Below are 12500 nucleotides of genomic sequence, written 5' to 3' on the forward strand. Positions count from 1 at the left end.
AGCACACCTCTCCTATGGCTATGGAAGAGGACCACCTTCCAAACCCAACCCTGGACGACAAAGAACCTACCACCTACTTACGGAGGGATAGAGAGTAGGAAAGATGCAGCATCAGGCTCTTCCAGGCACTGTGTTTGTACAATGAGCATATATCATACATTCATACATCTAATGTAGGGGGCTGGTACCTCCCAACCCTCAAACAAGATTACAAAGAATACCACATTTACATGCAGCAGGATGGACCCTTACCACAAACACAATACAATTATAGCAACTCTACAGAAATTAAAGGACAAATTAGATACCTTAGTTTATGATCATACTGATGTCAAATCGTCAGACTAAATTCGTTACATATTTTCATCAGCATATATCCTCTTGACACATAATTAATTATTTTTTTAATTGATTGCTCTCCAATCACATTTTAGAACTGTGTAATGACACTTTAGTCTTGACAATTGTTAGAGTGCCATGACATGCAAAATCAACTAATTATAACGGACAAATACTAAAATATGTACACTATAAATCTTGCCTTTCACTCTTCATATTACACTCTAACAACCAATTACATCCTCCACCATAAATATCTCTCATACAACAATGAAGTTAACTTACCTTAAAGAGCCGTTTAACCCTTGATATCCTATTGATAATATTCCTTCAGAGACGAATAACCATACATTGAGGACGAAACCCTTGAATACGGACCACCTGTTTTCGTTTACGCGGCTCGAGCGGTTGCGGAAACAAACGGGAGGTCGTCGTAGTGGTCGTCGTAGTGGTCGTCGTAGAAAATGGGAATGGAAATTCTGAAAGGGTAACTTTTAAAAATAGGGTTGAGGTTCTATTCAAAATCATCGGGGACATAAGGCTAAGTTTTAGTTGTTTATCTACTCTTTTCGTAAATCATTTGGGACATAAGGTTTAAATTATGTTTTATCTAGGTACTTTTTTCGTAATAGATGCTTTAATATTGTTTTATTTTTCCGGAAATTGTATATCATGAATGATGAATATCTGCAAATTAGGATGTTTTTTCATATACCTAACCTTTTGTGTCAAAGTATATGTAGCACCTTTGATTTGGTATCGATTAAAATACATCATTTTTTTTATGATCAGCCTCTCAGATTCGATTTGTTACAGGGAACTTATTTTTCCCACTCATTTTTCCTTGTTTGGAATGTAGATTGGTGGGCGCTGCTTGCATCAATTTAAGATTTTTAGTTATCTGTAAATTTTGGTGTGTCCCCTACAAGTAGAGTTTGTTCACCTCGAGAGCATAGTTTTCACTCAATTAAGTGGCATATTATTACTTTATCACAATAAATAACTATAAATTATTAAGATATATACTAGATGGTATCTTAACCAATTGCCGACGGGCATGGCATGTACGTATGTGCCATGTCCACTGTGAGTTTACTTGTCTAATTGTTGTAATACATAGATAGGTAGCTATCTATGTGTTAAAACTTGTATTAAGTCACCAGTGAGCCAGTTATGACTACTGCCTGTCTCGCCGTTCACCCTTGCATTGATTTACGAAAATATTTTACGTTCTCTTATTTTGCTGTTACTAGTTTTTGTAACATTATAGTGATTGTAATGTTTATAATAATTTTTTTTTTTTTTGTTGGATTTCTTGGCTATCAACCAGCGGCATATTGCCAAGGTTATTAATCCAATGGATCCTATTTATTCTATCAATCTATATAAGGTCATAAAGTTTTGTCTCCCTTAAAAAAGCAATTACTTTACTGATTATGTTTTCATTGTCTGATAAGATATTTGCTATTGTAAATTCTTTATTTTTAATTTGAAAGTAGTTTTTAAGGTTTCTTCTATTGTTATTGTATTTTTGGCAAGTTGTTAATATGTGTCTTATAGTGAGGTTGGTGTTGCAGTCAGGACACTGTGGAGGGAAGGTCTTCTCAATGTAGGGAGTGAGGTGTGTTAATCTTGTTGCGTTGACCCTAAGGCGGGCCAACACCACCTCCTCTCTTCTATCTCTTCTGTGGGATGTGTCCCACGGCTCTATTATCGGCTTGATTTTGTTGGTGAGTTGGAGGTTGGTCCACTCACTTTGCCACAGGAGATGTATTTTTGCTTTTATAAGAGACACAAAACACCTGAGATCTGTACGAATTATGGTAATGTCCAAATCGTCAGTTGACCCGGCTAATTTGTCAGCCTGTTCATTGCCATGGATACCAGAGTGGCCTGGTACCCATATTAGCTTGATTGATTTATTGGCACCGTGTAACTTACGAATGATATTACCCAGCAATTCATTTTTAGTGGTTTCTAAGGATTTAATAGCTTTAAGTGAACTTAATGAATCTGAAAAAATAACTATTCTATCGTGGGTCGTCGATAGTGCAAAATCAATGGCTTTATCAATGGCAAAAAGTTCAGCGAGAAAAATCGATGTATGATTCGGCAGTCTAAACTTTAGTTCACATTCAGTCGACCATACACCCGCACCCACACCCTCATTTGTCTTGGAGCCGTCGGTATATATATGAAAAAAGGATAAATGCTTAATAAGGATCTCTCTAAACCGCTGGCGTACCTCACCCTCCGGCGCCATGGCCTTAGCTGATGGAAGCCAAGCTTCCATGATGGAAAAATTGGGTGTTTCCCATGGCGCTATGTTTGACTGAACCAGGGTATCAATAGTAGAGAGATCTATACCGACTTTCTCGACGAGGTCGTGGAGTCTTGTGGCAAAGGGCCTAATGCCTCCATTGCCATTGGGATGTCTCGGGTATCGAGCCACCTTAGCGGCATAGGTCAGGGCTAATTGGCCGCGTCTGAGTCGGAGGGGAGGTACTCCTGACTCCACCTCAAGACGCTCGATCCGAGTGCACTTCAGGGCTCCAAGACACACACGTAAACAGGCATTCTGCACAGCATCCAATCCTTTCAAACTTGTTTTCGATGCCGAATCATACACGATTGACCCATAATCTACTTTAGACCTAACCAGGGCTTTATATATCATTAGCAAAGACTTCCTATCAGCTCCCCATTTATTACCAGCAATGCACTTTAATAAATTTAGTGCTTTTTGACATTTATTCTTTAACTGACCAATGTGGTCTTTCCAATTAAGTCTACAATCAAAGAGTAGACCAAGAAATCTTGCAGAATTTTGAATGGGTATTGGGTGGTTATCTAAAGTTAGTCTGATATTTGGTATCTTTCTATGTGAAAAAATTACCCCAATACTCTTTCTAATGGAAAACTTAAAACCCCACTGGAGGCCCCAGTTATGAATCATATCCAATGCGAGTTGGATACGATTTGCCGAGAACTCTGCATTGTTGCTGGAATGCCACAATGCACAATCATCGGCGTACAGTGAGTATTTAAGATTTCGAGGGGGAGCTGGTAGGATGTCATTAATCATACATAGAAATAATGTTGGCGACAAGACACTTCCTTGTGGGACCCCGTTTGCCTGGACAAAAATGTCCGAAAAAGTGACATAGTCGGCAAATAACTTGACAGAAAAAGTTCTGTCAGAAATGAAATTTTGAATAAAACAAGGCAAGTTTCCACGTAATCCGAAAGCATAAAGTTTTCTGAGTAGGCTATATCGCCATGTCATGTCGTAGGCTTTTTCTATATCTAAAAATACTGAAATCAAAAAATCTTTTTTGGCAATTGCCTCTTGAATATGACTGTCCAGCTTTACTAGTTGATCGAGAGTTTGGCGTCCCTTTCGGAAGCCGCACTGCTCGTCAACTAGTAAATTACTGCTATTTAAAAAATGCAATAGCCTACTATTAACAATTCGTTCCATGACCTTGCATAAGCAACTTGTCAACGCAATTGGTCGGTAGGAGATGGCAGTTCTGGGATTACCCCCTCCTTTCAATACAGGAATGATGTGGGCGAAGTGCCATGAGTTTGGAAAAGTGTGGCTTTTCCAAATTTCATTGTACACTTCTAGCAACTTAATCATGTCATCATGATTAAGATGCTTCATCATCTCATATCGAATCTCATCGGGGCCCGGGGATGTTCCTCTACAGGCTTCTAGGGCTCGGACAAGCTCATTCATTGTTAGGTCTTTATTATAATCAAAGTCATCTCCTGTGGCAAAGTGAATAGGCTGCAGCTCAGCGGCTTCCTTGGTGGGTAGGAAAGCAGGATGGTAGTTTGCTGAGCTGCTTGTATAAGAGAACTGCCTGGCGAGTACATTAGCAATGTCTTTTGGTGAATCGAAATTTGTTCCCTCGTGGATGATGTTTTTAATTTTGCAGGATGTTTTGTTTTTATTATTTTTTTTGACAGTGGACCAAACCTCTGATATTTTTGTATTACTGTTTATTGTAGAGACAAAGCTACGCCAGGAGTCTCTTTTAGCTTGTTTAATTACTCTACGAGCCCTAGCTCTTGCTTGTTTGTAATTGCAAAAGTTCTCATTAGTGATGTTATTTTGGAAAAGCCTGTAGGCCTTATTGCGTCGGCACAGCGCCCTGCGGCAACCTGGTGTCCACCATGGAACTCTATGCTTAACGCTATCTGTCGAAGTTTTAGGAATGGATAGCAAGGCTGCTTCTAAAATCGAATTCTGAATATTATTTACTTTATCATCAATGGTTTCTCCAACAAGTTCGAGCTTGACGCTCCTTGTGAAGGCGACCCAGTCTGCTCTTTTTACGTTAAATTTAGGCGCTGAAGGCGTTCTTGCTGTGTCGCATGAATATTTAATCAAAATAGGAAGATGATCGCTTCCCAACGAGTCGTCAATGGTGTGCCACAGGCACTTGGCTGCTACTGATGATGAGACCAGTGATAAGTCTATAAAGCTCAAATTCCCGGTATTATCGTCTACCCGTGTTGGGCTACCATCGTTCAGAAGGACTAAATCAGAATCGTTAATCAGCTTAACTACTTGCTCACCTCTACCATCCGCCCGCAGGGAACCCCATAATGTATGATGAGCATTAAAATCACCTAAAATTACTTTATTTTGTGGCAGACTATCCTGAAGAGCAAATAGCTCATCATAAATTACCACTTTATCAGGGGGACAATAAACCGAACATGTAGCCAGATACGTGTTGTTGATTTTTACTTTGCATGCGACAACCTCCAAAGTAGAATCAATAATCACTTCTGTAAAAGGGAGGCTTTGGTGGATGTACATGGCGACACCGCCTCCACCCCTACCCTCTCGATCCTTCCGACACAAATGGTAGTTTCTGAGTGTTACGACCTCGTCACAGACGAGGTTGTTTAAGTGTGTTTCTTGTAAGACTATAATATCGGGAGCATAGGACGAGGCTAATAATCTGAGGTCATTTACTTTAGATCTAATACTTCGACAGTTCCATTGTATAATGGTTAACGCGATGATTACGTGTTATGGGGTTTGGAAGTGCCTTGTCCGCCAGTTTTAATTTTCTTTTTCTGGGAGGGAGGTTCGTCCTCCTCTCCCTCGCTACCCAGGGGCCTTCCATGGGTATTTTTGGAGACAGTAGCCTCCATGTCCTGCGTCTCGCTGCCAGGGAGACGCCCGGTGGAGGATGATCTACTTCGAGAAGCAGACCAAACACCAGACGAAGTCCTAGCAGGAGCCGCCTGGACGAGAAGGTGCGATCCAGACTGTGTTTTGGTATCATCCTCCTTATGATGCTGCTGCTTTTGCTGGGTTGATTCAGCAATTTGTTGAATTGTATCTTTCAATTCTTTGATTTGACTCATTAATTCCTTGACCGTTTCCTTTAATTCAGCAATTTCTTTATCCTTAGCTGCAAGTTCCCGACTGATGCCGTTTGCACTGGAAGTGTTGTTAGTTGCTGCTGAAGCGTAGGAAGTATTGGGTTTGCTGGTCAAACCTTCAACTTTCCTCTTGGCTTCACGGTAACTAACATCATGTCCTCTCATGTATGCTAATATTTCAGTCTCCTTCTTCAAGCTGCTGCACTCGGCAGAGCCAGATTGATGGGGACCTCCACAGTTAGCACACTTGAGCGTTTTCTCAGTACATACAGCAGTGTCATGTTCTCCAGCACATTTACCACAAGTAAATTTACTAGTATCTTTGTCATTGCATCGTAATGAGGTGTGTCCAAATTTTTGGCATCTATTACAGCGCATAGGTTTTTGAATGTAAGGTTGCACTTGGACACGTTCATATCCAACCGTGACATACTCAGGAATTTTACTCGAAGCAAAAGTCAAAAAGCACAATCCGGTTTTTGTTCGCACATTCCCGTCTTTCTTGGTCATGCAGTTCACGTCCACTACGCTTTGGTCCTTCATATTTTCCAGAATTTCACTCTCCTCCATTGTCCTCAAATCCCTGCTAAAGATTACTCCCTTGCAGGTATTGGGGCCAATGGGGATAGTTACGTTGACCTTCAAATCATGAATCTGCGTCAGTTTAAGCAAGTCCTTAATCTGGGAGTTGAATTGCACTTTTACAAGGAGGCTACCATCTCGCAATTTCTTGACAAAATCAAAATCGCCGTCCACTTGACCATCAAGGACCTTCTTGATGATGAAGGGGCTCACATTCAAAAGCGATTGATTTTCATTCACGCATTTGACAGTCAGATACCTTGCATTCTGTGGAGGGATGGAAAAGAATCGTCGTTCACGTTTGTCAGCAGTAGGGGTTCCGTTGTTCAAGGTCGTATTGGTCGTAGGCGAGTCATGGGTCGTCCCCCCTCCTTGAGGAGGAGGAGGGTTGTTAGCCGCGGGATCAATCATGCTGGGTATCGGACCGAGTCCGACCCCTGGGCCCGTGCCCGTTGTCCTGAAGGGACCAGTTAACCCTTAACTATCGTTGAACAACCTAACAGCAATAGCTAAGAGAAGAGTGTGGCAGTTTCCGTCCTCTACCCCCCCCAGTGGAAGCCTGGTTGCGTTCTCCAGTACCACAGAGGGATCGAGTTATGTGGAAGACACCTCCTTACCGCCGAACTTGCCTAGTGCGAAGGGCGGTAATTCGATGCCCACCCCCCAAGCGAATACGGGAGCCCACAAGGGTACTCCGGTAGGCTCAGGGAAGTCACATGAAGAGAGGAAGAGAATTCAGAATAAAGAGAAAGTGCGCCCAAAGGACGCCCCAGACTACTGGGCCTCCCTACCCAGGGGTCAAAGCCCGTAAGGGCTGCCCTGGTGTAGAAGAGAGCTGCGGGTCTGAGGTGGGGTGCTGACTACGCCTACTGTAGTCTCGTGTGACCTGCAAAATCAATGCACTGAAGGTGCAGGCAAAGCACAAAATGCTGAAAAAATCAGATTTACTCTAAGTAAATTACGTTATAAACTCAGAAGCAATAGCGCCGAGCGAGACGAGAGGCCCCGGACACCAGGGTAGCTCCTGTGGCACAAGGCTTGGGTCTATTGCTGCTGCGTCTGAAAAGAGAGAGGTCCGAGCTGGTCAAAGTCTCGTACACGAGTGTGTGAATAAAAATGACACCATCGATATTTATAACACTAGCAAAAAATAAGTCTTTCCCGCCAATTCAAAAAAAAGGTGAAATCAGGTAAGGTCCCAGTCTACTAATTGACTCCTTTGTGGGTAAGCACTTGCAGAGCCATCTATGTACAGAGACATTTCACCCTTAAAAAAAAAAAAAAAAAAAAAAAAAAAAAAAAAAAAAAAAAGGTTCATATACAAATTAATGGTAACAGTGATGGGTAGGGATGGAGTTATTAAATAATATTCAGCATTGTGTTTCTAATATTACGATAGTACAATATGATTTTGTATTTCAAAATGATATTATGTGAGTGCCAACTTGATAGTACTTTCAGTGCAATCTTTGTAAGATGGTTGTGAAATTACCAAATATTTCCTGATATTGCATATTTTTAAAATTGTTTATTTTCCAGTTTGGTGAATGGTCCATGATTTCTCAGAAATAGTAATCCAAGAAAAAAAAAAAAAACTTGGAACAGAAGACAAAAGAAAGAAGAATGAAGAAATCTTTTAAGAGTTTCTGTGCTAGTGTTGATATAATGGTTAATGTTAATGGCTAGAAGAAATAAATATGCTAGATATCAAAGGTCATATAGCACTATGGTAAAGTATTGTGTCAAAAAGAGTGGAAAGGAGTTAATGATCAGGCTACGATGTGTTAGGTGTCAAAGGGGAAAAAGGTATAGAGGGGGAGCAAAAGGAATACATTGGGGATTTATAAAAGGGGATGGGGTTAAAGGTATAGGGCAATCAGATCAAATGGAGAGTATGTGACAGAAGAAGGGAGAGCAACACTGTATGAGGAAAACTGCAAAAGATCTATTATGTTGTAGAAGTAGGAGAATAATCCAGAGAATGAAATGAGGGAACAGGGGAAGGTGGTAAAAAAGATCAGGAGGGGAGGGATCTGGAGAAGGACATTATTGTGACATAAGGGAATCACGTGAGCATCTAGGTGGGGGTGTTAAGGATAATGGGGAAGATAGAGGGAATAATGATACACATGGAGGAGGAGAGGATAGGGTGTTTTCTGGGTGAGTGGGAACTTGAGGTGGAGGAGGATGGATATCGGCAGATACTTTAAATGTAGAGCGAGTAAAAGGATTGCAGGGTGGATGAGGAAGTGGATCATTCTCTTGAGTCATGTTTATGAACTTTTGGATGTCTTCAAGAGTTTCTGGAGGGGATTTGGGTTGGGGAGGTCTGAGAAACAAGGTTTTCTTATATGGAGGAGAAGAGGGAATAGATGTCTGAGGAGTAGGGGGAGAGGTGGGTGTAGAAGAGGATGTGGTAGAAGATGGAGTGGAATGTTTTTATTGTCTGGTGCTACTGGTAGAGTGAGAAGGAGGAGGGGGCGTGGTAGGCACTGGGGAAGTGGTAGAAATTGGAGCATCAGGATTTAGAGTGGAAAAGGAATTAGACTAGGGGAAAGAGGTGGTTGAGAAAAGTTGGTTCGGGTTGAGGGAAGAGATACTGAGGGAGATGCTGAGACTTTATGAGAAGATGGGAGGGGAGTAGTTTTGGGAAAAGCAGAAAGAGAAAAACCTCGTTGGTGTGCTTCCTGTCCAGCCTCGTGTAGAGTGAGGCCTAGTTTGAATCTGAGAACTGCTACCTCAGATTTGAGCTTGTATACAGGGCAGCTCCTATAAAATATATTATAGGCTCCACCTCTGCTTAGGCACGTGCATGCCTGAGCAGGGCAATTTGAATGGCCATGAACAGGTTGGGCAAATAGAGGGCAGCAGTTGTAGAATGACAGTGTTTGGATGGGTGGCCAAAATGCCAACATTTCTGACATTGACAGGGAAGTTGTTGATATGGTTGGACAAGGCAGGAAACTCCACCAATATAAACTTCATGGGCGAGGTCATGTCTATGGAAGGTAATCTTGGCAATATTGATATAGGACTTATGCCACTACATTGTAGTCAGCGAGGTATGCGAGCAAGTAGTTTTCAGCCTGACCAGTCCTTCTTGTAGACAGGACAATCAGTCAAAGAGACGGAACAGTTCCAGTACAAGTATTAAGGGAGGAGTGAGGTTAGGCAGGAATAGATTTGCCAGTAAGGTCAGTGTGGGTAGATATTGCACGAGTTTGGGACTCAGATGTAACTGTGACAAGATGTGAAGGATTGGGATGACTGAAAGGAAACTTTACCTACTTGATTTTGGAGACATTGTTGAAAAAGAAGGGTATTGTCAGAGTACTAGGCTATAGGGGGTAATCACAAAGAACTGATTCCACCTGGGCCAAAAAGGGTACTCAAAAGATGGAAGTGGAAGCAGTAGAAGGACAAGGCCAGGAGGAAGATAGGGTGGTATGGAGAGAGGTAGTACTGCTGGGAGGAGGACAGTAAGGATGAAGAGTAATAATAAGGAGGGTGGGGGTAGACAATGAAGAAGACTGTGCAGTAGAAGATGGAGTGGAGGATATTGGGAGAGAAGAGTGTATTCTGAAAGTTGAGTAATGACCTGGGTGGATCACTCAGAATGGATAGAGTTGACAGCAAACATTGAGGAGGGGTATTAGTATCCGTGGTTGGAGCCATGGTCAAAGGAGAGGCAGGGGTCAGGAAACCAGTAAAATCAAATTAAGATTGGCTTGTTGATGAAAGGGCTAGCCTAAATGCCCCTAAGAAGGGTAAAACATCTTCACTATGCCATGGTGAGCCTGAAATAAATGGGGAGAGAAAATGGTCTACCCCCCAGGGTTCCCATGAGGGTTAAGGGCTAGGCAATTAACCAAGGGAATACCATGCCCATGTCTGACTCTGTAAGTCAAGTTGCTTCTTTTGATCTAATTATATACATTTTTTCTTTCATGTTATAAAAATCTATTTCATATCCACTTCATGCATATTAATATTCACACTGTCATTTTACCAATTAACCTGTTGATACTGGGAGGATATGTATACATACACATTATGTCTGTGATTTTAGGTTACTCATTTTGTGTACTCAGAGTGGTCCACAACTGCTGAATCAAAGAGGAGTCAATTACTAGGCCTACCTGGTCTCAGCTGTTGACTTTTATCCTTGATTTTTTTTAGCAGGTTTTAACCATTCTAATAATCAATGTCAACAATAGCAATACTGATATTGATAATAATAACAATAACAATAATAATAATGATATCAGTAGCAATAGAGAGAGAGAGAGAGAGAAAAAAGTCCCCCAAAATTTTAGATAAATCAGCTGAGGTCAGGTAGGCCTACTAATCAACTCCTTAAGCATTTGTAGAACCACCTATGTGTAAACAAAGGCTTAATAGCTCCTTGTAAAGTATAGATACTACATGAAATATTCCCCTCTTTACCTGAACTCACAGGTCACAAAATTACATTCTGCATTTTAAAGCTATACATATAGTATTTCTCAATCACTTGAATGAGTTCAAATAAGAAGGGCATACTGCAACACTCATGAAAGGTGCTGGTCACTGACACTGCCTTGAGCAATGTTGAAGGCCCTTTCTACAATAATGACTAGCATGAAAATTCTTGTGTGGTTTCAGCAAACACTGCCATGTATGAATACAGAAATCTATATATGTTAAGGCAACAGTTGAAAGTTTAATGAGAGTCAGGTAATATTTAGTAATATAAAGCTTTTATTATAATATGTTGCTAAATATTATACAAGGCATAAAACAAAAGGCAATTCTATCTTATCAACAACATGGTATTCTTTTTTACAGCAAAATAACAGTTAAATAAAACCATCTTTAACAACATTGAATCTAGACAATGTGATTTGTAAGATTTTATATTAATTAACCATTAAGTGTAAGGGATGTTTTATAAAGGATCAAAATAAAAGATTCATAAACATTATTTTAACCTATTTATTTATCCAGGAACTTACAGACTTCCGCAAAAAAATATGATAACCATAGTGAAAAGGACATGTACATAAATCCCTTTTCCAAAATCACTGCACTACAAAACTCTCAAAAAGGCCAATTTAAATCACAATGGAGGAAAACCTTAAGTACCACTTAAAAATATAGACACTTTTCTTTCCTTACTTTTCTTTAACTAGTTCATGACATTCTGTAGTTCAGTTGAAATCACCCTAAGTTTACTTGGTGAATTATCCCTACAATACCATGGGTATCCTATATAGCATCTACTAAATGTACTGTGGACCATCTTTTAAAATCAATAAATTAAACACTTCAGATCAACTTTCATAATCTTAGATAGAAGACAGCACTGTCTTTCCCATTTTTTCTGTTTTCTACAACATTAAAGTCTGAATGTCTTGTGGTTGCTTACTGAAGACTATATGAAGCAAACAACAGCTTCCCATAAATAACAGGTATTCTAAAAGTCTACCGAATAAGATAAATAGAAGAAAAATGAGAAGAAAAACAAGCATAAACTCTAAGTTAATGCAACTGTAACCTCATAATACTGCACAGATTGGAAATTATTTGAGATATTAATGCTACAATTTGAGATGTCATATGCAAATGTTCAGTGGTACTTTTGCAAAGATTTGGTCTAGTTGTTTTAAATGGAAATATGACAATTATGGTGTCTATTATACTTCTAAAGTAAAACTGGTAAACAATACTTAACTGGCAGTCTTAGATTTCTATTCAATAGCATGATAAAAAAAAAAAAAAAAAAAAAACTATGGAATACATTACTTTAACCTTTAGCCACCAGGTGCATGTACATACATGACATGGCATGCCTGGACTATATTCCAGGTGGCATGCATGTGCATACATGCCACGATGCACCAATCCTGTTTTCCGGGGGCATCTATGGTTATGCCGGCAACAGGGACCGGGTCACCATGAATACAACCCAGGAGAGAGGAATTGCGTATTGGGAAACCACCCGTCGGCATTGGGTTAAATATACCTGTTACAACCTTCAATTACATGAAATCTATATCCATATATGTAGCCTCCACCACTCTATTAACGACTGTTACAAAAGGTGAGTATTAAATAGTCAAAAGTTCCAGAGGATAAAATAATGATTCAAACCCCTACCCCACCCCACACACACTATATATCATAGACAA

The 12500-nt window shown here is 40.3% G+C and overlaps 2 protein-coding genes across 4 annotated transcripts in view; both read right to left on the bottom strand.

Moving 5' to 3' along the window:
• The window catches only part of LOC125028867, an 8243-nt gene extending 7469 nt beyond the window's left edge, over positions 1–774 (bottom strand). For 2 of the 3 annotated variants that reach the window (XM_047618427.1, XM_047618425.1), the window contains exon 1: positions 625–774. The gene's annotated coding sequence lies outside the window, so the exon portion shown is untranslated. The remainder of the gene's footprint in view (positions 1–624) is intronic. The other variant, XM_047618426.1, reaches the window with a different exon arrangement.
• A 10512-nt stretch (positions 775–11286) lies between these two features.
• LOC125028764 (PRA1 family protein 2-like) overlaps positions 11287–12500 on the bottom strand; it is a 15018-nt gene continuing 13804 nt past the window's right edge. Inside the window, exon 5 of the mRNA XM_047618246.1 lies at positions 11287–12500. This exon is cut by the window's right edge and continues 2532 nt beyond it. The gene's annotated coding sequence lies outside the window, so the exon portion shown is untranslated.

This window comes from Penaeus chinensis, chromosome 9 (assembly GCF_019202785.1).
Source record: "Penaeus chinensis breed Huanghai No. 1 chromosome 9, ASM1920278v2, whole genome shotgun sequence".
NCBI lineage: Eukaryota > Metazoa > Arthropoda > Malacostraca > Decapoda > Penaeidae > Penaeus > Penaeus chinensis.